This window comes from Dromiciops gliroides, chromosome 2, assembly GCF_019393635.1.
Source record: "Dromiciops gliroides isolate mDroGli1 chromosome 2, mDroGli1.pri, whole genome shotgun sequence".
NCBI classification, from domain to species: Eukaryota; Metazoa; Chordata; class Mammalia; order Microbiotheria; family Microbiotheriidae; genus Dromiciops; species Dromiciops gliroides.
This window is the reverse complement of record NC_057862.1, coordinates 351,793,560-351,821,229: the sequence shown is the minus strand read 5'-3', so window position 1 is coordinate 351,821,229 and position 27,670 is coordinate 351,793,560. Positions and strand designations below refer to the sequence as shown.

The following is a 27,670-nucleotide window of genomic DNA, read 5'->3' as shown; positions in this document are numbered from 1 at the left end:
TATTGTCACTCCAGGAATTAAGTGATAAGGAGAGAAGGTAGTATATATGAGATATGTTGTTAAAATAGAAAAGACAAGTCCTGGCAACAGATGAGAGAGATGAGGGCGAGAGAGAATGAGGTATGGAGAATCTCACCTACCTTGCAAGCCCAAGTGACAGGGGAGATGGTGGTCTCTAGGACAGTAATGGGGACTTTCAGAAAGGGTAGGGTTTGAGGAGAAAAGATAATGAGTTCAATTTTAGAAATAATGAGTTTTAGATGTCTTTAGGACAGCCAGTTCAAGATCTTGGACAGGCAGTTTGAAATGTGAGACTGGAGGTCAGGAGAGGTTAAGGTTGTATAAATACATCTGAGGGGAAGCTACGTGGTACAGCATATAGACCATCAACCATGGAATCAAGTCACTTAAACCCTATTTCCTCCAAAATAAATGAATGGATAAATAAATACATCTGAGAATCATCTTCATTGAGATGATAATAAAATTTGGGAAAGTGTTACCATTGTTCAGTAAGAAGCAGCTCCCTTAAAACCAAGAATTTCCAAGCTCCAGGAATCTGTTCTAGGGCTTTGAGTTTATCTCAAATTCTATATAGTGATAGACAACAGAGGATTTTGCTTTGTTTAATCAGCTCTAAGAAAAGCCAGTCTTCTTCTGACTGCAAAGTAATATGGAGACTGTCCTTCCTTTTCTCTTTCTCCTTCCAAAACTAGAGAGGACAGGAAAGAGCAACATAGCCATCCTAGAGAGATTTCCCTTCTCTCAAGCTTGTCAGGAGTGAATTCAATAAAGTTAAACTGAGGTACATACTATGAGCATAATCAGTTTATTAACAGTGATGCGTATAACTATTAACAAGGTGGGTCAGACTGGCCCCTTCACTAAGGCCAGCAGCCTCAATAAAGGGAGAATCTCTTTATTGACATGTAGGAAAGGAAGGGTGGGCTCTGGGTAGTTTTGGAATATTACAATTGGCTATACTAGGAAAAATGGGTTGGTATTCAGGTGAGGTTAATCATGCCCCTCTCTGACAATTAAGGAATGTCCATTGTTTTATGGGACTCATCTGCCTCTTATAATCCTGGCTAGGAGACCAGAACCACCATGTTTGTTGTCTCCTTGGGGGAGATCAAGTCTCCCCTGATTGCACAAGGACAGGAAAAAACAGACAACTTGTCTTTTAAATGTAAGGCACCAGGTTAAGCTGGTTAGGGCTTACAGACAACAAGTAGATGTCCCGGGGACTAACTGCATCAGTGATAACAACATTCTCTTTCAATCCCATCTTTAAATGACCTCAGAAGGAAACTGCATTTCTGAGCAAAGTGACTTCAGGCATATGTTAACTCAATTTTAAAAATCATTACAGCATAAAATTAATTACAGTGTAAAATGAATACAGTAGAAATCAGAGGTAATATTAATTTTTATCTTTTCTCAGGCTGAAGAAGGCAATAGAGAGGAATAAGAAATACTAGCTCTCCACAGCAGAATTCAACTCTCCTCCAATTTGCCAATCAGTTCTCAGCAAAGCACTGTCTGTATTCCAAGCATCACTGCTCCCATAAAAACACTTGCAAAACCTTCCTGTCAATTCGGCTCCTATAAGCTTCTGTATTCTATACTTGCTTTTTTGTAGCCTCCTCTAGGTTCTGTCCCCAAGTCCTCCAATACTGTGTCTTCTTTATCTTCCTCTGCTCTACTTCTTCTAGGTTCTTCCTGTAGCTCCTTATGCTTTAAATCTGTCCCTTCTAGTTGGCTGTGACATATCTCTAATTTATGATGCAAAACACAACAATTCTACCTTTCTGTTAGGTATGACCCCAAGAGTCCTTCTGTAATCTTTCCATAGTTCCCAAATTGTCATGATTTACAATGTCTCAGTTATAACCTTTAGAACTCTTAAAAGTTAAGTAACTTATGAACAGTTATACAGGTTTTCACACAGCTATTAAGTATCAAAGACATAATTTTAACTCTGGTCTTCTTGAAAGACTATCAACTGCTCTCCCTCAAATTGCTTTTGACTATGAAATAATTCCAGATTAATTGTATTGCAATTACTTCATAACTTTTGGTCACTTAAAATTTTGTAATCCATTAAAGTTTTTGTAAAAGTTTTTGTTTTTGTTTTTAATTTTATAATCTATTGAGTTTTTGTAAGCTATCAAATTCTTATTAAATTGTGAAGATTAATCACTATATGACTTGGAGTTTCAAATGCAGAGGTTGTTTGTCCCCCTCTGGTAGCAACCTGTAAACTCAATTGATCAGTACTTTGTTGTTCGTTAAAAGATCTGGATAGTCAGGGGTGAAACAAGGATGCCCCTTATCACTGCTATTATACAATATTGTATTAGAAATGTTAGTTTTGGGGGCAGCTAGGTGGCACAGTGGATAAAGCACTGGCCCTGGATTCAGGAGGACATGAATTCAAATCTGGATTTAGACACTTGACACTTACTAGCTGTGTGATGCTGGGCAAGTCACTTAACCCTCATTACCCCACCCCCACCCCTGCCCCCCAAAAAGGAATAGAAATGTTAGCTTTAGCAATTAGAGAAGAAAAGGAAATTGAAGGAATTAGAATAGGCAATGAGGCAAAACTATTACTCTCTGCAAATGATATGATGGTATACTTAAGAGAATCCTAGAGAACTAACTAAAAAACTACTTGAAATAATTAACAACTTTAGCAAAGTTGCAGGATATAAAATAAACCCATATAAATCATCAGAATTTCTATATATTAACAACAAAGCCCAGCAGCAAGAAATAGAGAAATTCCATTTAAAATAACTGTAGGGGGTGGAGCCAAGATGGCAGAGGAAAGGCAGTGACTTGCCTGAGTTCTCCCCAAGACGCCTCCAAAAACCTGAAAATAGTGCCATAAGACAATTCCTGGAGCAGCAGAACCCACAAAAGGACAAGGTGAAATACTTTTCCAGACAAAAACAACTTAGAAGGCCAGCAGGAAAGGTCTGTTGCAACCAAAATTAAAAGGAAAGCAGAAAACTTGGGGAAATTTTACAGCAAGTTTCTCTGATAAAGACCTCATTTCTCAAATATCTAGAGAACTAACTCAAATTTATAAGACACAAGTCATTTCCCAATTGATAAATCAACAAAGGATATGAGCAGGCAGTTTTCAGCCAAAGACATCAAAGCTATCTATAGTCATATGAAAAATGCTCTGTCACTATTGATTAGGGAAATGCAAATTAAAATAACTGAGGTACCACCTCACATCCATCAGATTAGCTATAATGATAGAAAAGGAAAAGAATCAATGTTGGAGGGGATGTAGGAAAACTGAACACTAATGCATTATTGATGGAGTTGTGAACTGGTTCAACCATTCTGGAGAGCAACTTGCAAATATATCCTAAGGACTATAAAACTGTGCATACACTTTGACCCAGAAATACCACTACTAGGTCTGTATCCCAAAGAGATTTTTAAAAGGGGTGGGGTGGGAGAAGAACATACTTGTACAAAAATATTTATAGGAGCTCTTTTTTTGGTGGTTAAGAATTAGAAACTATGGGGATGCCCATCAATTGGAGAATGATTGAATAAGTTGTGGCATATGATTTTAATAATATAGTATTATGCTATAAGAAAAATGATGAGCAGAATGATTTCAAAATAACCTGGAAAGACTTACGTGAACTGATACAGAGTGAAGTGAGCAGAACCAGGAGAACACTGCATACAGCAGCAGCAATGCTGTACCATGAGCAACTGTAAATAACTTAGCTATTCTCAGCAATACAGTGATCCAAAAAATTCCAAAAGGATTCATGATGAAAAATGCCATCTACCTCTAGAGAAAGAAATGATGGTGTCTGAATATAGACTGAAAGTACACTATTTCCCCCCCGCCTCTCTCTCTCTCTCTCTCTCTCTCTCTCTCTCTCTCTCTCTCTCTCATTCATTTTCTTCCATAAAATGACTAATATGGAAATGTTTTACATGATTGCACATGTATAACCTATATCATCAGATGGCCTACCATCACAGAAGAGGAGGGGAGGGAGGGAGGGATAGAATTTGGAACTCAAAACTTTTTTAAAATGAAGGTTATAGGGGCAGCTAGGTGGCACAGTAGATAAGCCACTGGCCTTGGATTCAGGAGGACCTGAGTTCAAATTTGGCTTCAGACACTTGACACTTACTAGCTGTGTGACCCTGGGCAAGTCACTTAACCCTCATTGCCCCACAAAAAAACAAATAAAATAAATATGAAGGTTATAAATTGTTCTTATATGTAATTAGGGGAAAATAAAATGTTATTTTTAAAAGAACAATGCACTGTGAGATTTAGAGTGCTACCAACCTGTTGAGAAAGATATTGCAGGGAAGCTCCATCATGAGGAGAAAGCATGTGACTTGGAAACCATGTGACTTTAGCGTTGGAATTTACTGCCTGTTAGTTGTGTCTGCTGTCTGTGGGTAGCTGTCAATCAGTGCTACCAACCAATTAGCTTGGAGCTGTGTGTGTGTGTGTGTGTGTGTGTGTGTGTGTGTGTGTGTGTGCGCGTGTGTGTGTATGGCCCTGTTTCCTGTTTCACAGGAGGCTTCTGGGAGAAGGAGGGAAGAGCGAGGTCTTTGGTTCCTGACTTTGGCTTTGGCAGAGGAGATGTGGGGCGCTCTTAGAGATAGTTAGATTTTTACCTCTCTCTCTCTCTCTCTCTCTCTCTCTCTTTCCTCACCAACTTCTGATGCACTTTAATAAATACTTAAAAGTCTAAACTCTTGCTAAAGCTTCTAATTTAAGGCGACCACTTATTAAATTTTAGACATCATAGCTAGAATTTTAAGCCCTTATAGCACTAAAGCAGAACAAGGAAGGGTAATGACTTTTTCATCAATCAACTTTTCAATGTCTATGCAATTCTCTTCCTGCTACTATTTAAAGATAATAAATGTATTTGATAATGTTTAGTGTTAGTTAAACCCAATTTTATAAAACTTTGAGGCAAACGGTCATTATTCAATAAAATGTGTTTAGAAAATTAGATAGCAGGGGACAAATGAATAGACATACACAAAATAAAGCTAAAAAATTCTAACATGATTAATGGTCTGAACATGAAAAAACAAATTTGGAAGAAATATTTATGCCACTTTAGAAGGATAAAAAACTATCAAGGAGTAAAATATTAAAAACAAAACCAATGAATTTCAGTAACCAAAAAGAAGCACTGAAGAAAAATATTTCCTGAAAATATGCCCAATAAATATTCAATATCCAGTATTTGTAAGCAACTGACACAAATGTATGAGATGGATACTCAATCTTCAGTGGATAAATAGTCAAAGGACAGGAACAGAAATTTTTCAAAGAGAAAATAAAAATTATAAACATTTCAAAATATATTTAGACATTGTAATATCTTCAAATACTCAAACAAATCTGAAATCTCATTGACATGAATATTCCTTCCAGTGATGCAGATTTCAATTAGACCATCCCTGTATCTTCTATACTATTCTTGTCTGTCTCAGAGGTTTATAGGTCTGGAGCTGAAAGGGACATTAATAGAGCTTCTAGTCCACCTTAATTTTTATGGAGTACCTTTAGGCCAATAGAGTTTAGTCCAAGTCACAGAACTCATTGTAGTGATCCACCCAACATGGTCATGAATTTTCTGGCTTTATTGTGATGTCATGAAGATATCAATGGAGTACATGTATTGTCCAATGAATATTCCTTACTGTTGCCCCATGACCAACATTGATGGTATCATTTATTCTGTTTCTCCTTCATAATTGTTTGTAATATATTGCATTCTGCTCCTGCTCACCATGTAATTCTCCATTGCTATTTAGTAATTTTCATTTTAAATTCAGTAACTATGGTGTACCAAAATTCACAGTCATACAACAGTATCACCAAAAGAAAAATAACATTAAAAATATGAGATTTTTGGTATCTAAGAGAAGTTTAAAGATAATAAGAAGAATTTTGGAATTTCCATGAGATCCATTCCATCCTCTTCCTTTTGTTTTATTTTGTGCTCAACTCATTGTCCACTTGCATTTTTTATAAAAATATACGTACCAAATATATGCAAATATATGTAGCACATGGCATGAGGTCACTGTACATGGTATGAGGTCACTCTAAGTTTTAGACTCACATGCACTAGATCCAGTCTTGGGTACCTGGCATAAAAAGGCCATAATCTCTTTGGTTTGTATATTTCACCTAGAATCTACTCTAGCTAATCTTTAAAAACATTTTTATACTGAATTTAATGAACACAGAGTAAACATTTCCTCATACAAGGTAGAAAAGAAAAAGAGGATTATCTGGGAATCCAAGAATCTCTGTTATATACTGATTGCTTTTTTAGAAAATTGTTTATAAAAAAAAAAAAGAAAATTGTTTATAAATACTTGTTACTTTCAAAGCTTTCTTGCTTGTTTGTGTTTCCCTCTGAAGTTCATTCTATTCCTTTCAGTGCATCTTTATACATATGTGTGTGTGTGTGTGTGTGTATATATGTGTATATATATATATACACATATATTTATATATTTATTTATTGATATCTTGTTATGTTAATCACCAAGATTTCTCCCAATATTGCCCTCCTAAGAGCCATCCCAAACAAGACAATTTTTTTTTCAACACAATATAGACTTTTAATTACTCTGGATTTACGTTATATTTTAGGAGTTGCATGCCCTGAGCAGGTCAGTAGGAAGTCTGTGACTGCTGTTGGTGACAGTCTCCCTTATGCATATAGCAACCCTCATTTTTTTGTATATCTATCTTTCTGGTCTCTAAAATAACCTCCATAGATACCCTGGTACAAGCTACTCAGATTTTCTTCTAGCTGCAGGTATAGGTTCTGCTGGGCTGTGGGCTCAGTGCAGTATGTTGGCAAGTCCTAAGAGGCCATAAGCTCTTTATTGATTATCATTTTGCTTAATATGGAGTGAAGAATGGACAGATCAAACTGGAATATATCAGACAATGTCTCCACGTTAATAAAATCATAGATACTGCTATAGATGAAAAGATAGGTACACAATAACTCTTCATGGATTTTTCTAACTAGCGTGGTACCAACTTTTTTTGGCTTCAGGGAACAAATCCCATACTTTTCCATTCATTTTCTCCTTAATAATAAAGCTGTAGCAAATCTCCCAGTTACCCATATTCATGGCTTTAGAAGTAGCTGCTAAATGTTCTCATTGATTCAGGGGGATCAAGCAAGGATTGCTGTTCATGCACTTGTAGTTGGCAGTGGATCTGTTTGCTAATCACGTGCCTCTGAGCATCACTTTCATATATATAGGATCTCTAGAAGCATGGCAGATACTAAATAGATACATTGATATGCAAGTGGAAGAGCACCTGGTGTCAAATCTCTGTCTTCTACTCCTGGTTTTGCTCCTCAGCAATAGACCCTGCCCTAGTAGTTCCTTAGAATGGCAACTGGACTGATTGTCAATGATGCACACATCCTTGGTTAGATCCTGGCAAAAAGCACAGATGTCCAACTGCACTAAGATATGGTTACAAAGAATTTGGAGGGTCTGCATGCTGAATGTTTTCCTGCAGGTGGCTCAGGAGCATAAGGTCTCAATCCTGGTATTGATGAGAGTAAAGGCATAATGGTAGATGTAGCATGGGATTGTACATGTCCAAATTTTATCTGCCTGATCCTTGGCTTATATGTACTTGCACAGCTTCTCCATCAGAACAGCTGAATCCTACCCCTCATTTTCAGCCTGATCAGGTGTGGAGCATATGACAGAGGTAGATACAGCAGATCTCCTCAGTTGTTCCTTTTTCCTACAAGTAATGCTGAATACACTCAGTAATGGCACAGACACTGGTCTCATCTTGAGATGCTCAACATAATATTGGTAATGAAGATCTGCATTCTGCATGATCTTAGTAAACAATTCATCCATCCTTTCCATGAGAGTTAGGATATAATCACAAACATGAAGTGGCTGCTCACAGTTGGATAGATTCTCACTCTTCCAGGATATTCTATCCAATAAAGATGTTAAGGTTTTCAAATAGGATGTTTATCAATTCATTGATGCAGTCTAAGCACTTCTACCATATCTCTAGCTTCATGTATATGGCCAGGTTGGGGTTGTAGTTATAGAGAGAAGCAATGATGCTGAATTTGATCTTAACAGTCACTTCTTACCCTAGATTATTTTCTGCTGCAATCTGAACTATCAGTTACCACAGCTCAATGTGAGCTGCATAATCAGTTCCTTTCTTGCCATGAGTTTGCAGGATCTCATTCAGCTTCTTTACTATAATTACATGGGTAATCTCTGTTCCCTTGGCAAACATCTCTAGGCTTGATGAATGGTGCCCTGCCTTAAACCCTCTCCCACCCCAACCCCACCCCACTTCTTTATCATCCTCCCCCTCTCCTCATCTAAGAATTTTGATTTTAAATAATACTTTTCTTGGCTTTGTCCTTTCACTTCTCTGCAGCCTTTTTGTCTATGGTGATCTCTTTTTTGTTTTGTTTTCTTTTTTAAAATAGTATTTTATTTTCCCAATTACATGTAAAGATAGTTTTCAACATTCATTTTTGTAAGATTCTGAGTTCCAAATTTTTCTCCCTCTTTCCATTCCCTCTGCCTTCCCCAAGGCAGCAAGCAATCTGATATAGGTCATATAAGTACAGTCATGTTAAATATATTTCCTCATTAGTCATGTTGTGAAAGAAGAATCAGAACAAAAGGGAAAAACTACAAGAAAGAAGAAAACAACAAAACAACAAAAAAGTAGACTGTATGCTTTGATCTATATTCAGATTTCATAGTTCTTCTGGATGTGGAGAGCATTTTCCATCATGAGTCTTTTGGAACTGTCTTGGATCATTGTATTGCTAGAAAGAGCTAAGTCTATCATGGTTGATCATTATACAATGTTGCTGTTTCTGTGTACAATGTTCTCCTGGCTCTACTCACTTCACTCAGCATCAGTTCCTGTAAGTCTTTCCAAGTTTTTCTGAAATCTGCCTGCTCATCATTTCTTATAGCACAATAGTATTCCATTACATACCAAAACTTATTCAGCCATTTCCCAATTGATGGTCAAGCCCTTAATTTCCTATTCCTTGCCAATGCTCTCTTCTTTAAGGAATTTAGAAAGCAGCAAAGTATATTTCCCATTATTCTCTTCTGAGTCAGAGTCTGAAGAAGTAGAATCTGAACCCCAATCTTCATCATTTACTGAATCCTCAGTCTGTAGATGAGGACACAGAATGTTCTTTCTCTTCAGATAAGGTTGAGGATGGTCTTAGTGTCATGTGTTTCCTGAAGAAGTTTGAGGCACCATCTGGAGAAAGTGCCTCAAGAAGATGGATGATGAAGATGAGCACTCTAAGGATTTAGTAGATGAGCAGCCACTTCATGTTTATGGTTGTATCCTAACTCTCATGGAAAGGATGGATAAATTGTTTACCAAGATCATGCAGAATGCAGATCTTCATTACCAATATTATGTGGAGCATTTCAAGATGAGACCAGTGTCTGTGCCATTACTGAGTGTATTCAGCACTACTTGTAGAAAAAAAGAACAACTGAGGAGATCTGCTGTATCTACCTCTGTCATATTCTCCACACTTACTACAGGTTTGACTATAAGGTCCAGCAGCAGCACCTTACTCCTCCAAAAGAGTCCTCAAGATCAAGCTGAAAATGAGGAGTAGGATTCAGCCGTTTTAATGGAGAAGCTGTGAAAGTACATATAAGTCAAGGATAGGACAGAATTTGGACATGTACAATCTCCTGCTACATCTACCATCATGTGAAAGAAGAGTCAGAATAAAAGGGAAAAACCACAAGAAAGAAGAAAACAACAAAACAACAAAGGGGTTTTTTTTCCATTTGACCACTTTCCTTTTTATCCTAGGTATACCAATTGTGTTTGTATAGAAACTTTTCAGTTTCACGTAATCAAAGTTATCAATTTCATCTTTTATAATTGCCTTCATCTTGTTTGGCTAAGAATATGTATTTTACTTACAGCTTTAACAAGTATATAATTTACTCATTTTCCATTTTTATAGTGTAATTTTAAATAATAAAGTCATATATCTATTTAGAATATATTATAGAATATAATATAAGGTTTTGGCCTAAGCCTAATTACTGCTAGACTACTTTCCAAATGAGTGGGCTAAATTGGGAAATTCTATAAGCAAAGAGAAGGATTTTGAGCATCAAGGGAGTGGAATGGTTAGGCCTCTATAAAGATTATTTTGCCAGAGCTGTGCATAATAGACCAGAGATGAGAGAGACAGAGCTTGGAAGCCGGGAGAATAGTTAGAAGACTATTATAGTAGTCCAAGTGATAGGTGATAAATAACATGTTATTTCAATTGTCTTCAGTGATGACAATTTAGCATTTTTGGTTCATGGGGAAATACTAACTCCACTTCTTTTAGAGAAGTTACATTAATGATCATTTAGACCTGGACACTCTGTGTGTGTGTGTGTGTGTGTGTGTGCATGATAAATAAATAAATGAATAAAATATATGTGTGTGTATACACACACAGGAAGAAGAAACATCTTAAGTGTTCTTCACTAGAAAGAACTCTAAAGGCAGAGCATGTGTGCTCAACTCCTAGCCCTGTCACTTAGCTTTGAGATCTTAGGCAAATTATTTTACTTCTATGAGATTCAGTTTCCTTTTTTGTAAAATGAGAATAACACATTTCCTAACTTTGATGTTGGTTTGAGAAGAGTATTTTTTAGTTATAAAAGTGATATAGAAATTGAAGCTACTATTCCTAATATCATTAGATATAAAAGATCTAGCAAAGAGAGTGGGGGCCTATGTTTAGAAGTTAGCCAAGAGAATTGGGATTTTGCATTGTATAGTCAGTAAGACAATTAACAAGTATTTATTAAGCACTGTGCAAAGTGCTTGAGATACAAATACAAGCAAAATGAAAAACAGTTCATATCCTTAAGGAGCTTACATTCTAATGGGAAAAGCAACACAATAAGAAGTTGAAAGGAAAGGAGGGAAGGTAGTCAGCATGGGGGCAAAATGGAGAGGTTCAGGAGAGTGCAGCATAGTGGGAAACAAAAGGATGACAGACTTGGGCACCATCCTTAAATGGAGGTTCTGGGAGGAGCTCTCCAATCTCTAATCACAGGGAGGTACACTAGAAAGTACACTGCATTTGGACTTAAAGGATGGAGATTCAAAACTTGGCTCTGCTATTTAGTAACTACGGGAACTTGGGCAAATCATATCACCTCTAGAGGCTTCAGTTTTACCTACAAAGTTAATGGGTTGGACTAAATGGTATCCCAGTCCCCATCCTCTTTACTGCTGGGCTATGATTGTCCCATTTGGCCTTTTTCTACTAGAAATATGGATAGAAATATTGGCTATCTTCCTCAAGAGACTAACTTTGACATATCTTTGACATATCTTGACATAATCCACCACCTGGTGTTGAGTTTGAATATTGCATGTCCTGAAATTGAATCACTGGATACTTAAAACATTTTATGGGGACAAATATACTTCACAATAAATTTACTCACTCATTCAACAAATATTTATTAAATATTTACTGTGTACATAACACTATGCTAAGTATTTTGGGGAAGATTAGCTTATATGAGACAAAATCCCTGCCCTAAGTCTAGTACAGGAATAAAACACAAACAGAAATAGTACATAACAAAATGAAAGGCTAAAAATACAGCTCTTTAGGTGGCTAACAACAGAGGGGTGGTATAGTAGATAAAACATTAGCCCCAGGAATGAAGAGACAGGTTTCAAAATCACTTTGCTACAAGAGTCAACAAGGGTCTGAACCAAGCTGTGTCAGAAGAAAGAATGGACACAATGAGAGAGATGGCATGGAGGCAGTAATTGCAGGATTTGGCAAATAATTAGATATGTTGGGTAAGAGAGAGTGAGGAGTTGAGGATAATGTTAAGATTACAAATTTGAAAGACAAGAAGAATAGTGGAAGTGAAATGGGTTTTGGAGGAAAGATAATTATTTCTATTTTGAACATATTGAGTTTAAGATGTCTATGGAGCATATAGGTTGAAATTTCCAACAGGCAGCTCATGATGTAGGACTGGTTCTCAGGAGAAAGACAGGCAGAATATATAAATCTGTGAGTTATCTGCATAGAGATATATTTAAGGTCATGGGAACTGATGTAATATATGAGAAAATATGAGAGAGAGAGAGAGAGAGAGAGAGGATGATATAAGACCCTTGCAGTACACTAAGAATTAGGAGGTAACATAGAGATGGTAAATTACAAAAAGAGACAGGAGGACCTATCAGACAGGTAAGGGAAGAATCAAGAGATAGTAGTGCCACAAAAACTGGGAGAAGGTATATAGGAGGGAAAGTTGGTCAGTAGTGTCAAATGCTACAGAGATGACAAGAAGGACAAGGACTGGGGGGAGGGGGGAAATAATATTAGACAATTAAGAGCTCATTTTTGGAGAGAGACTTTTCAGTTGAGTAATGAGCCTAAATGAATAGTCAAGGAATTAGTGAGAGTTGAATAAGTAGGCAACTTTTTTAGGACTTTGGCTGAGAAAGGCAGAGAGATCTAGGGTGATATTCAGAGTACACGGTTAAAGTCTAGTGAAAGTTTTTCAAGGATGGGGAGATTTTGGTATGTTTGAGGGCAGTGGGGAGAGAACCAGTAAAGAGGGAGAAACTGAAGTTAAGGTGGAAGTGGCAGTAGTGGAGAATGATGAGATCAAGGGCTCATGAAAAAGGGGTTAACTAGGGAAAGAAGAGTCATTTCATTACTCTCGTAAATGGAACAAAGGACAATTAGAATGTAAGATGATGAATGATGTTTTGAGATGAAGGAAAGGAGAAAGGATTTCACAGTAAATAGTCTTAATTTTGTCAGTAAAACAAGAGGTAATAGCCTCAAGTAGAGGGCTTCAAGAAGGGACACATCTGGGAGACTTTGGGAAAGAAGAGAATGTTTATAACAACTACTGTGCATGGGGAGTGGCACAGGCGATCAACTGGGGAGGAGTAAAAAGATTAACTTGGTGAGAGGTGGGCCTAGTTGATATTTGTGAGAATTGGAATGGCACCCCCTGCTGGAGAAATATTTCAGGGAGGCTCTGCCATGAGGAGAGCATGTGATTCGGAAGCCATGTCACTTTAGCGTCTGGAAGCTGCCCAGCATCAGGAACTTGCATCTGTAGAGCTGCCTGTTAGTTCTATCAATCAGGGCTGCCAACCAATTAGCTTGGAGCTCTGTGTGTGTGTGTGTGTGTGTGTGTGTGTGTGTGTGTGTGTGTGTGTGTGTGTGTGTGTGTGGCCTGTTTCCTGATGGAGAGGAGGCTTCTGGGAGGAGGAAGAAAGCGTTGGGGTCTTTTGGGTTCCTGACCTTGGTATGGCAGGTTGGATGCTGGGGTCTCTTAGAGATAATAGTTAGATCTTTACCTCTCTCTCTCACCAACTTCTGATTGCTCTTTAATAAATTCTTAAAAGTCTAAACTCTTGCTAAAGCTTCTAATTTGGGGCAACCACTCATTAGATTTTCTTCAGGTGCAGATAGAACTGGAAGGCTTTCCTATTCAACCATTTCCAGTGGTTTCCTGTTTCTTCTAGAATAAAATATAAACTATTTTGCTTAGTTTTTAAAGGCTTGCACAACCTCCTGCCTACTTTTCCTACTTCACTAGAGATTACTCTCCCTTCTGGAGTGGAGATCTGGCCTTCTCTCTGTTCCTCACTCGTGATACTCAATCTCCTATCTCTGTGCCATTGCATTGGTGCCTGTGCCTGGAATGCACTCCCTCCTCACATCTGAGTCCTTCACTTTCTTTAAGATGAAGTTCAGATACTTCTGCATGAAGTTCAGAAGTTCTGCATGAAGCCTTCCCTGATCTTCTGTCAGATCATATCTTTTATTTAACAATTTCTCTCTTCCTTCCTTCCTTCCTTCCTTCCTTCCTTCCTTCCTTCCTTCCTTCCTTCCTTCCTTCCTTCCTTCCTTCCTTCCTTCCTTCCATCCATCCTTCCTTCCTTCCTTCCTATTTATCTCATACATCTACATTTAGTATTTGTTGTCCTCATTAGAACGGAAGCTCATTGGGAGTAGGGATCATTCTTTTTTGAATCTGTGTCCCCAGTGCTTGGCACATAATAGATACTTAATACTTATTGATTTGAAATGAATGAATGGATTTAGTAAGAGTAAGCCACAGGGAACATGGGATGACAGATTATCAGTGAATTTTGGAGGTTTTGATCATAGAAACAGAGCACTTATGGGTAGTGTTGAGATCCAGGGTGAAGCCATTTCCTATACATCATAAAAGGCTGTGGGTTTTGAGAAGACTGAGGAATTTGAAAGGTTAGTGTGTATGAGTGACTATCAACACAAGTGCTGAGTGGTCCTAATATAGGACCATTGGGGAAGAGTTGCACAGATTTTTGGAGGCAGCTGAGTCTCATGATTAGCTCATGCTCTCTGCAGAAGGAGCTGAAAATTTGTCTACTTCCTCATTAACATGTCCACCCCCTCACTGTTAACCAATAAGAGTGGATTTCCTCCCTCAGGTATAGCCCCTTTTCCAAAGACTTTTTTTTTTTTGGCAGGGCAATGAGGATTATATGACTTGCCCAAGGTCACACAGCTAGTAAGTGTCAAGTGTCTGAAGCCAAATTTGAACTCAGGACCTCCTGAATCCAGGGCCAGTGCTTTATCCACTGTGCTACCTAGCTGCCCCTCCAAAGACTTTTTAAGCATTAAGAGGCCCCCAAGATTCTTCTTTGGTTTAGGACAGAAAGCCAACCATATTTTTTATTAATTATTCACTAGCCATAATTAATTATCCAGAAACTAAGTCTCTTAAGCTTTTCATTCATCAAAAAAATATATGTATAGGAATATATACTATTTACTTGGATAAATGGATTTCTTTGCTATTTGTTATGTGTTCATTATGAAATTGGTATTTGGTGGGAAGTGGGTTCACCCTTGGATATAAAGCTTGGGGCTTCCTGGAACCCTTAAGAAATAGCAATCAGATATTTAGCTTGAACATAAGACTTATATACCCTAAAAACAATATTTAAGGGATGAGATAAATATGTTTTTACCCCAATACCCTCTCTCTCTCTGAGGAGAGCAAATTGCTTCCTCTCCCAGCACCTTAAATTAAAGTCTCCCTTGGAGAAGGGAAGGGGGAGGAGATGCTAGAGATATTTATCCTTGCCTCTTTTTGAGGGGCACACACACATATACACACACAACTCGTATCTACATATATGTCTGTCTGTCTATCTTATCAATCAATCACAAGGCTGTTAAGAGAGCATTAGATGACATAATGGTACATGAAGTTCTTTGGAATCATTAAAGCACAATACAAATGTGAATTATTATTTGGTAGGTATCCTGGGTGAATGGAAAAGCATATTTTCTGTTGGGAAGCAATAGGTAAGTCTTGGTAGATATGAGCTATAGATGTTAATTCTCAATTGTCTCTACCTTCAGTGATATGTTACCTTGGAAGGCACTAGTTTATTTCTTAAAGTCTTTTTTTAAAATATATTTTTATTTTATTAAATAAAGTTTGCCAATTACATGTAAAAAAATTTTAACAATCATTTTTTTTTATTTTGAATTCCAAATTCTCTCTCCTGCCCTTCCCCCATCCATAAGAAGGCAAGCAATTTGATTTTGATTGTACATATGAGGTCATGCAAAAAATATTTCCATAATAGCCATATTGCAAAAGAAAATACAAACATATGAAAATTTTTATCAAGTCAAAAAAGAGTATGTTTCAATCTGTATTCAGAGTTCATCAGTTCTCTCTAAGGAGGTGGATAGCATTTTTTGTCATGGGTCCTTTGGAATTGTCTTGGATCAATGTAGTACTTGATCAGAGTAGCTAAGTCTTTCACATTTGATCATCCTCACAATATTGCTGTTATTTTGTACAATGTTCTGGTTCTGCTCACTTCACTTTGTTTCAGTTTATGTTTTCCCAGGTTCTTCTAGAACCATCCTGTTTGTCATTTCTTATAGCACAATCATATTCTATCACAGTCATATACCACAACTTGTTCAACCATTCCCCAATTGATGGGTACCCCCTTGATTTTTAATTCTTTTCCACCATAAAAAGAGCTGCTATAAATATTTTTACACAAATAAGTTCTTTTCCCTTTTCTTTGATCTCTTTGGGATACACCCCTAGTAGAGGTATTGCTGGGTCAGAAGGTATGCAGTTTTTAGCCCTTTGGACTTAGTTCCAAATTGTTCTCCAGAATGATTGAACTCCTTCACAACTCCATTAACAATGCATTAGTGTCCTGATTTTTCCACATCTCTGCCAGCACTTGTCATTTTCCTTTTCTCTCATGTGGGCCAATCAGATGGGTGTGAGGTAGTATCTCAGAATTGTTTTAATGTGCATTTCCCTAATCAATAATGATTTAGAGCCTTTTTAAAAAATATGACTACTGACAGCTTTGATTTATTCTTCTGAAAAGAGCCTGTTCATATACTTTGATGATTTATTGACTGGGGAATGACTCTTATTTTTCTAAATTTGGCTCAGTTACCTATATGATTGAGAAATGAAGCCTTCATCAGAGAAACATGCTGCAAAATGTCAACCACACTGTAAGGGGAAGGAGGATAGGGATCTTTTGCATAAGGGCCTTGGACATGCAAATTCAAATTCATTTATGGATTCAGAGAAGGAAGGAAGTTACCATTCTGTACTGGAGAAATTCCGAGAAATAAAAGCAGCGTGGCCAATAAATTAATGAGCAATTATACTGCAGAAAAAAGCAGTAGAATTGAAATCGGCAATGTGGGTTCAAATCCCAGGTCTACTATTAATTCGTGTGAACTTAGGCAAGACAAACCACCCTGTAATAAATCAACCAATAAGCATTTATTAATCATCTATTATATGCCAGACACATGGGATAGAAATACAAAGAATGGAAAAACACCTACTCACATGTTTACTCTTCAAGAATGGGGTGGCCTAGATGAAATCTAAGTAGAGATTCCATGAAAATTTAACAGAATTGGGGGGAGAAATTTTAGGTTGCCACATTTTAGAAAGTATACAGAAAGGCTTTAGCACGCAAGAAGGATGGTGAGGGACCATAGATTATAATTACATACAAAGGCTGGGAAAGGAAATGGGGAGCTAGACCCCAGAGCAGGGTTTCTTAAAACTTTTTCCTCTGGACCCTTTTCATTGGAGAAATTTTTACGATGCCAACGGGTATATAGGTACAAAAAATAGGTAGACATAACCTTTTACTGTTGCCAAATTGTTCCCAACCCCCACATTCAGTTACTGGACCTATGGGGTTGAGACTCTCAATTTAAGAAGCTTTGCTCTAGAGAAGGGCAGATTTAAGATTTAGAGGGAACATGAGACCTGTTATCAAATATTCGAAGGGCTGTCAAGTGGAAGAGAGAATGAGCTTGAATTTGCTCCATTTGGGCGCAAAGGTCAAAGGTAGAAGCAATGGTGGCAATTGCTGAGAGGCAACCTAAGAAAATCGTTTTAAACAAACTGAACGGTCCCCAAGTGCAATGAGTTGCCTCCAGAAGGAATGGGTTTATAAAAAAGGAAGGATTTAAAGGGAAAGGGGACCTTAATGCTCATCTAGTCCAAGCCTCTGATTTTACAGATGGGGAAACTGAGGCCCAAGGGAGGGAAGGGGACGTCTGAGCTAAGCACTAGGGACGTCTCAATTTGAGATTTCACGTGTAAAAGGCTGTCCTGAGGCTTCCAATAAAGGGCCTTGTTGCGTTGACAAACTCCAGAGCTTGCCTCAGGTGCCTGGCACATAGTAGGCGCTTAATAAATGTTGACGGATTTACTTAAGAAATCATAGGAAAGAGCTGGAAGGGACCTTAGAGTTCCTGAAGTCCAACCCTCTCATTTTAGAGAGAAGAATAAACGATGGGACAAGCACTCACATCTCCCAACTCCTTGGCGGGGTTCATTTCATCACCTCGGACTGACTACATCTAGGCCAAGTCCTTCTCCGTTTTACGGATGCGGAAAACTGAAGCCCAGAGAGGGAAGGTGACCCTCACAAGGTTTCACAGTGCTTCTGTAGCAGGGCCAGTAGAAGACCCCAGGGCTAACCAACTCTTTTCCCGGATAATTTAACGCCCACTTCCGCCACACTCAACATGTTGTCGTTGTCTCGTCAACGAGACGACACTCTTAACATGGCAGCCTTGTTTAACCCCGCCCCGGAAGTGACTGTAGGCAGAGACGGAAAAGGAAGCGGCGCGGTGGGGGAGCCGGAAGTGTTTGCCGGGTGTTTTTTTTTTTCTCTCTCTCTCTCTCTCTCTCTCTCTCTCTCTCTCTCTCCCTCCCTCCCTCCCTCCCCCTTCCTGAGCCACAATAACAGACAGGAGGCCGCCGGACAGGTGAGGTACCGGCAAAGCTGCCGGAGGCTCCACTTCCGGGCGTGGCAGGGCGACTCGCCCTCTGCTGAGCCCGTGTCTCCCCTTGTATCTCCCCCACAGACGCAGCTGCAGCCTCGGAGCCGGAACATGGTCCTCCCGCGGGCCCAGCTCCGCGCAGCCTCCGCCGCAGCCTCGGCCTTCGGGCTCCCGGTAATGGGGGAGGGGGAGCCCCGCTGTCATGGCCGGGAGACCCAAGGGAAGCGGGGAGGGGGCGCGCTGGGGTCTCCCTCGGACTGAGGGAGCCCAGGACACGCCGGGGGCGGGGGTAGGAGGGACAGGAGATCGAGGGCAGCCTTGGAGATCCGGGTGGGAGAAGGGCACAAACGGGGCGGAGGAACAGGCGGGGATGGGGACAGTGGACAGTGGGACCCGGACACCTGCATAGCGAAGAGGGGGGATGGGGAGTAGTGAGAAGCACAGATGGGAGAAGGACGCAGACTCGGGGCGAGGGGACACCTAGGCTGCAATAGATAAGGAAGACAGGAAGAGAGGGGAAGGACTGAGACCAAGCAGAGTAAAAGTGTGATCCTCATGATCAGTGAGTTGAGGAAATCTTTGAGCAAAATTATGGAAATGTGTTCTACATGAGATTTTTTAAAAAACAAAAAAAGTACGTCATTTCATCTTTATGAAAAATATCAGAAGCCTTGAAACTTTTGCCAAGAACTCTCCATTACCTTGCATGAAACAGTTTTGGAAATGGTGGATTAGATGGTCTCAAAGGGCTCTTCAGAGACTGATGTTTCATGGGCTTCTGTGTTAACGTTGACAATTCCACTAATTGGAATTTTAACCTTCAAGGTCCAGTTCAAATGCCATGAGTTTTCATTGTGAGTCAGAAGCCATCTTTCCCCCTTAAATCCTGATCGAAATTTGAATGTACCATTCTTCCAGTCACTATATTCCACGCTATTTTGTAGTTATTTCTGTCTTTATTTCTCTTACTAGACGATGAGCTCCAGAGGGCAGGGACTATATCTTATTTATCTTTATCTCTGCCTACTGATTTTGGACTGATTGACATTGTAATAAACTAGAAAAAGAGATAAAAATTAAGTAGCCAGTAGACAAGATGATTTAATTGGGACTTTTAAAAAAAATAGAATTTACTGAAGAGACCAGGAAATTAAATCGAGGATCGCAGAATCATAAGTCAAACCCTTTATTAATCCTAATAAAAGCCTCCCTGACAAATGGTTGCTCATCCACCCTGTGCTTGAAAACCTCCAGAGATGGTGAGCCGATGCCCCTCCAAGATAGTGACCTCCACTTTAGTATTATTCTAATTGTTAGGAGATTCTTATATTGGCCTCTAACCTGCCTTCATATAATTTCTACTCACTGGTTCCAGTTCTGTTCTTTGTATACAAATAATATTTTCCTAATCCCTTTTTCAGTTGAAGAACATTGGAAGGATATAGGAATAGGCTCGGACCGTTGGCATGGGAAAAGCAGAGTTTGGTATCCAATATCTGGAATTATCAAGTTCACTAATTTGAACTATATGTTTGGTTGCTTCTAAATTTTGAAAGATTTGTACTAATGAAAGGTAATCACACCTGGGGAATTGTTGTCATGTGAAAGAGGGAGTATTGAATTTAGGAATTGAGAATGGAAGATTTTTAAGGTAAGAGTGTGCCTATATCTGAAGTTCAGAAATTGTAAAGATCTCCAGATACAGACAACATTAATGAAGGAGGAGGTGTTCTCACCACAGAAAGTGAGGGTTAAATTGGTGTAATGGAAAAGGGAATATGTTTTAAATAAGAGGATCTTTGCTTGAATTTGTAGCTCTGATACTATAAGCATGGGTAAATTACTCTGGACCTCATATTCCTCATTTGTAAAATAAGGAGGTTATACTAGTTAATCTTTTGGCTCTAAATCCTATTACATTATGAGTTGTTTCCAGAATGAAAGAGAATTAGGAGAAATGCCAGGCAGAACAACCTGATATAATTGTGGGAAAAGTGCTTTGTAAGCTATAAGGAGCTATATGAATATGAACACTTCTTATCATCATTATTAGTTATACAAGGTAGGAGGATGTGAATCTGTGGTAGGGGAGACATAATCTGGATCGTTAATCATTAAACAATATGTTTAACATGGGCCTTGAAAGAATAGAATAAAAAAGCCTTGAAACAACAGGGTAGGAAAGACATCTTTTTTTTTTCAAGCTCAATAGAATAGGAGGATAACTCCAGTTTTCAAAGAAAATACTAAGAAAAGTTATGTTTTGGAAGAGTCTTGTTTTACAGAAAAGTAGAGAGCAAGACAGGTTCCCATTAGAAGAGACCTAAAATGAGGTCATTCCATTATCACAGAAGTAGTACTTGTATGCCCAGTTTTCTTGAATAGCAAATCTTCCCCTTTTTGAACATTGAGACACCACTTGTCTGTCTCCAGGCCTGTGGGGTACCTATCCATTCAGTCATGATTTCTTTCAGTATTTATGGCTAGAATTTGTCTAGGCCCAGTGACATGTTGAGGAAAGCTAGATGCTAACTTAGCATCTCATTTGGGATTTCACTCCCTTTCTTAAGGGCTTAATAAACTGGAAAAAAGCTGTAGAGGTCTTGCTGAGGGTGAAGAGAAAGAATCAGAAGTAGTGATGGTATGGGTAAATTGGAGGAATAGGAGATCCTTATTAGAGAGCAGACTGGAGAGTTCAGGGAGAAGTTGTATGGATGAGTAGCACTAGTCAAGACATTAGAAGCATTACTGTATGAGTGTTAGTATCTCTAGCAGCGAGGGAGGTCTCCTGGAAGAGGCTGTTATAGAGGAGGTTTGTGTTTAGTTATAGCTTCAACCATCTGACCTGCTTTTTCTTTCAGTTCTGATTTTGTAATGTCAGAGTTTGTGGTAGAAAATTGGATGATTTGAGTCTTTAAGGAAGTTTAAAGGCTATCTTTTGAGGGTTTGCAGTGACAAGTATTTGGACAAATTATAATTCTGGTTTTGTTTTCAGGACACTCTTTCTTTGAATATGGGTCATGTCCCTAAAATGATGGGTCTTTGCAAGGAAAAATACATACACCCCCCCCCCCCCAAAAAAAAACCCATACAATTAGGTTTGATAGGAGTCAGCTTTGGGGAGAAAAGTATAGGCTGGATTTAGACTGATAAGGTTTGTGCTTTTAATAGTAGTAGCTCAAGGAGAACAACATGTAGGCAATATGTGGGCAGACTGCTTTGTATTGATGATTTTCTTTTGGTGAAGCCCTCTCTCCATTTGGGTTTAGAGGAATCTAATCTTACCAGACAGGTAAGAAGGAATGGAAGCTGGAAGGAATATTAAATATCATCTAGTCCAGTTTTCTATTTTAACAAAGGAAGAAACTAAGGTCCAGATAAAGCAGTTGACTCTTCCCGTATCATGCTAGTAAAGTCACAGGACCAGAATTTGAATCTAGGTCTTCTGAATTCAAGTTATGCCCTTTCTACTGTGCCAGGCCTGTACTATGGTTACCTAGTGAGGAAAACCTTACTTATAAGAAGGCAATGGATAGTGTTTATGCTTAGATGGTACCTGGGGGGAAGATAACTACATTTATTGTCAAATGGGGGTAGGGTGAAAAGAATTTAGTGATCAAATCGAGAGAGGTGGGTGATAGATTGAGTGATCAGATTGAGAGAGGGGTGACCAAATGATTTGTGGCAGGACAGTACAATCCTTGTTTCAAAGAATAAAGTTATTTTAATAAACAAAACTAAACCTAGAAATCTCTTACTTGCCTAGAATCTGATTAAATACCAGAGACGAAGTAGAACAGGGTTCCAAACATGCAAAGCAAGCATTTAATCCCAGAACTTTCTTCTGAGAAAGGACCGCCTTGGGTCCTTACTCAAGGCTTATGTAATACTTTTGTAGGCACATTTCTCATAAACTCAGTTATCTGCTTTTATAAGGTATATCAGATTGGAAGCAGAAAATGCGATAAGGGATAAGATGAAGAATGTTGCTAGAAGTAGGCATGCTAACAGCATTGATTAATGTCTACAAAAAGCAAATGGAGGTTGCTGGCAAACTATAGCAAACAGGTGCACAAACTCAGAACCCAACAGTATGAGGTTATTTATTTCAGGGACAAAGATATCTAAAAAGTTCCTGAGGAAGATCTTTAATGTATTGTAACATAATAGAGCCTGTAGATTCTCTGTTAGAAGCGATCTCTAAGGTAATCTAGTTTCATCTGTGTCTGAACTTGAGTCCCTTTTATATTATCCCTGCTAAGTGGCTATTCATTTACTTCTAATCAACTTGAAGATATTTTGTCTTAGGGAAACCACTGCTTCCTGGGGTGGCGCATTCCACTTTTGGTCAGGTGTATTTAGTGAGGTTTTTTGTCATACCAAACTCACATCTTCATTCCTATAATTTGTACTTGTGGCCTCTTGAGGCCAAACAGAACAAATCCAATCTCCCTGCCACAGCACAGCTACTTATCTCCCTCTAAACCTCCCTAGTTCACCCAGTTGATTTTGTATAGCCTGGTTTCCAGTTCTTGTAGCATCCTTTTTTCCCTTCCTCTGGATTCATTTCCATTTTTCAACAGTACTCCTGAAACACAGTTCCTAGAATTTTGCAGATGACTACAAAGAGGGTCTAAGCAGTACAGGCTCTGTTGGGACAAGCACCTTCCTCCTTCTGAACCCTTCTTTAGTGGATCTGGGATCAGTCACATCAGTGTGCGTTTTCTCTGCACCACATCAGGGTGGATACTCCCTGCACCAGAGCAGATCCCATGCTCCTTAGCCTGGATTTTATTTTCTGTGTCTTTTCATGAATACTCCTATATTTTGGGGATCCCAGGGCAGCTTTCGGGCTCTCCATCTTTCTCTTAAGTGACTGGCCCTTCCTGTTTTCCTGTCATACCTGTCCTTGATGCCATTTATAGCACTTAGTATCTACAAGTCCTTGGTAATGTCACCTCCTTACACATACCTTTGGTCTTTGGGAGAAGCAGCAGGGTTAGGTGCTAGAAGGCTGCACTGGGGGTCTGGGCCAGGGCTAGAATCTCCTGTCACTTGGTAGTTGTATAATCCTGAACAAGTCACTTCACTGAGCTTGTTTCTTCATCTACAAAATGAGGATAATACCTGTGGTGTTCACCTTATGGTTGTTGTGAGGCTTAAGTATGATAGTATACTTTAAGCATCCTGTAAACATTTGTTGTTGTTTTCATTGCCCTTTGGGTCACCTATAATTTAGATTTTTCCCAGATCATAGGGAAATTTAAGATTATTAAAAGTACTGTACGGTTTTTCCTAATCCAGTCTAGCCTTCTCTCTTCCAATTCCATTCTGTTCATCTCATGTGCCTTTCAAGATATATGCACTGATGGACTAACTCAGGAAGATGCCCAGCCCTCTGAGTGTCATAATCTGGACAATATGCTTAATTTTTCCAGTGTGTATTAACTGATTTTTGTCTTGAGTGACTATTCCATTGAAGAAGTTCTTAACTGTTTCAATACTTTTGCAGTCTGAACAATATCTTCTACAGACAGAAACCTAGAGAATGTCACTTCAATTATGACTTTGTATAGGGTATCCTCTATAATACCGATGAACACTGTCCTTTTTATTTTTACTTTGTGTTAATAGTTAGAAATCATAGAAGTTATCTTTCTGGTTGATTTTATTGAGTAATCTTGCTAATTTTAATACAGTAAGTTCTGTTATAACAACATATGCATTCCTAAAATTCATTATACTATGCAAAATCATGCAATAAAAACACAGGGCTTATAGAAAAATGGGATTAAGGAAATAACATTCAAAAACTTCATTAGTGACACATTATGAAAAAGATAGGAACTCGATAAAAATGGTAGTACAGTTTTATGGATATGTAATGGATAAGAAATAATATAAATACTGTTGGTGTCTTTGATTACTGCTTGGCCAGTTCCACTGAGCTGAGAGAGGACTTCCTAAACTGTCCTTCATCCACAGCTCCTGTTGCACCAAAGAATGCACTAATAGGGGGCAGCTAGGTGGCGCAGTGGATAGAGCACCGGCCCTGGAGTCAGGAGGACGTGAGTTCAAATCTGGCCTCAGACACTTGACACTTACTAGCTGTGTGACCCTGGGCAAATCACTTAACCCCCATTGCCTCCCCCCCCTCCAAAAAAAAAGCACTATAAATATAGCACTTTATCATGAAAATACCTGAAGTTTGCTTTTGGAAGTAGGCTTTGGCAGTGTTGCAGTTTGTGAGTTATTGTGAACTGATACAATTTTTTGTGTTCTCACTCTTCTTCTAAGATTAAATCTCTCGTAAGTATACTAAAAATTCAAGTTCTCAAATTGTTTCTTAATCTATCAGTTGGATTGGAGCAAATCTGCATTTTCAAAACAGACATCGCAGAACTGACTGCAAGGCAGAAAGTTTGTTAGAAAAGAAACTTTAAGGCTTCATTTTGTTTATATATGTATGTGTGTGTGTATATGTACATATATATGGAATCAATATCAGTGAACTCTTTTCCATAGGCAATTGTGTAAGTTAAAATGTGTTCTTTTATAGAAAGTTATTTGTGAAGCCTGATTCTACCGGTTTCATGTTTTCATCAAGGATATCCTTGATATGGGTGTTGCTAAAGTAAGCAAATGGATTAGAGCTTTCATATATCTTCTGAGAAGTCTCAGAAAACCCACCAAATCGCATCTTATACATTCTTTTGGAAACTTCTTTTTTAGATATCATGAGAATTAATCCCTATCTACCTTTCAAATTGTATAACAGCATAGATTTTTTTTTCTTTTTTATGTCTGTGTGTAAGGCCCCATTGTTCCTAATTTCATCTCCTGCTGTAACATTTCTTCTTTGTCATATAAAACATTGAGCAGTTATATGAATGAGTAGTAACATGATGAGTCCATATTTGGTTGTTGCACAGTCATTCATGTTAAGACTAGACTACTCTAGAAATGCTGGCAGATTTTTTTTCCACATCATATCTATTTGTCCTTATAGTTTCATTTATAAATACTGTAAGCATGATCTAGTTGAACTAGGTATCCCTAAACTTTTGTATGTTTTTCTTCTACTATTTGTTGCTGGATTTTTTTTTCTTTGAGATAAACCTGTTTATAGTCTTCACCATTTTATAGTACGCCGGTGTCAACATTGCTTAAAGTGGTGTTGTGTTTTGGGCTTTCAGTGTGCTTTCAGATCTAAAACATAGATCTTTTTTACATGAACTGTTGCCTCACTATAACACCCATATAACCTCAGTATAATACTTTATTTTAACATTATAATACCCTCACTATAAAACACCTCAGTAAAACACCTTGTTTTACAGTCGAATTCATCTTTTTAACTCATGAAAAACTTTTAGATTTATACCCCTGTTAAATCTTAATAGAATTATCAATTAAATTAGATTTGTTCCACAAAATTAGTGAGAAAAGACATATTACTCTACTTGTTTATATTTGGAGAAATGTAAACTAGATAGCAGTACAGTTTTGGTGGATTTGAAACTGGTTGAATCTCTGGACCCTAAAAGCAATTCTTAATGGGTGCATGTCACCTTGGAAGAATGTTTCTAGTATAATGGATAAAAAGGCATAAATAAAAAACACCTTGAGTTTTCTAATGGTACCGTTACATTACATTGACTGGAAGAACTTAGATCCATACACAATCGTGACAGACTAGATAACTCAACCATATTTAATAAGATGAAATTCAGTAGAAATAAAAGTAATTTCTTCTACTAGGAATTTTAAAAAATCAATTTTACAAGTACTAGATGGAGGAGCTTCACAAATAGCAAGTTATTTGAATGAGACCCTTGGGAAGTGTTAATGGATTGTAGGCTCAGTGTTATGATACAGTAATCAAAAGAGTTAAATTCAATATTAGGTTGCATTTAGAAAGTATGTCTAGTACTACAGAGTTGATTAGCTGAATAGCTAATGTCCTCGTTAAACCACATTTATAGTATTCTGTTTAATTCTGATTTCCATGTTTTAAGGATGACATTGAAAGGTTGGAATACATCCAGAGGAAGACAATCAAGGTGGTATATGACCTTTCATATCATAGATTTAGAGCTGGTAAGGGCCTTAGAAGTTCAGCCTCCTCATTTTATAGATGAAGAAACCTGAGGTCCGGAGAGATTAAGTGATTAAGCTAGAGTCATACAAGTAGTAAGTGGAATGGCTTGGATTCAAGCCCAGGTCCCAGATTCCAGGGCCAATGATTCTTTATACTGTACCAATGTATACTGTGAGCATTAACTGCTTGACACAAGTTAAAATAGGTCAGAACAGTGGAAAGATACAAAACTATCTGTCATTGCTTATATATTTAAGCATTAGGATCACCTAATCTAAGTGACTCCATTTTGGAGTCCTGTCATCATAACTTTAATATCAAACTAAAAGTTACACTATCACAAATTGTCATACTCAGATATATATAATTTAAACATGTATCTGTTAGTTTTCTTTGTGGATTGTAAAGGGTACTGGAATTGGGGAAACCAATAGCCTCTTGTGATAGTTTAGGTGAGATGGTGGTTATAGGAATTGCAAGGTAGAATAAATGTAAGACTGAGGTCAAACTCAAATTTGGGGTTTTGGGTCAAACAGGCTACTGAACTATGCATAAGGATCCCCAAAGACACATATTGACTTAGAGAACCACATATTAACATTATTATTGTTTTGTTGTATTTTTATTTATTTGTTAAATCACATTTTAGTCAGGCATGGGACTTTCTTGGGAGTGTTGCAGGCTGCATGTTTGACATATCTGGTGTAAGAGATGTTAGATGAATATGAGAAGCTGGTGGTGGGAGGGATTATGAGTTTTGTTTTAGTTATGTTGAGATTGAAGTACTGATAGGACATCTATTTGGATTTATCATACAACATTCAGTTGGAAATGGGAATTTGATCCTCGGAAAGATGTTAGGGTTGGAGACATAGAGTTGAGGAGCCATAGTTATGGAGAGAATAGATGAAACTATGGGAGTGACCTCCAAAACAGAATCTTGGAGTCAGATGAGACTTGAGAGATCATTTAACTCTGCCAGCCTGAAGCATGAATTCTATTTCTATTTTTCACATGGCCTGACAAGTGGCAATCTAGCCAACACTTCCTTATATTGCTCACTTCTGTATTTTGTAATGCCTAAGCTTATTTTGGATTCCTTCCA

At 38.2% G+C, this 27,670-nt stretch overlaps 1 protein-coding gene and 1 pseudogene across 4 annotated transcripts in view; one reads left to right on the top strand and one right to left on the bottom strand.

Moving 5' to 3' along the window:
- Positions 1-6,709: 6,709 nt before the first annotated feature.
- On the bottom strand, positions 6,710-25,164 carry LOC122738862 (annotated as a pseudogene).
- Positions 18,395-27,670, top strand: part of FBXO38 (F-box protein 38) — a 117,798-nt gene continuing 108,522 nt past the window's right edge. For all 4 annotated transcript variants that reach the window (XR_006354898.1, XM_043986157.1, XM_043986159.1 and 1 more), the window contains exons 1-2: positions 18,395-18,449; positions 18,549-18,638. The gene's annotated coding sequence lies outside the window, so the exon portion shown is untranslated. The remainder of the gene's footprint in view (positions 18,450-18,548; positions 18,639-27,670) is intronic.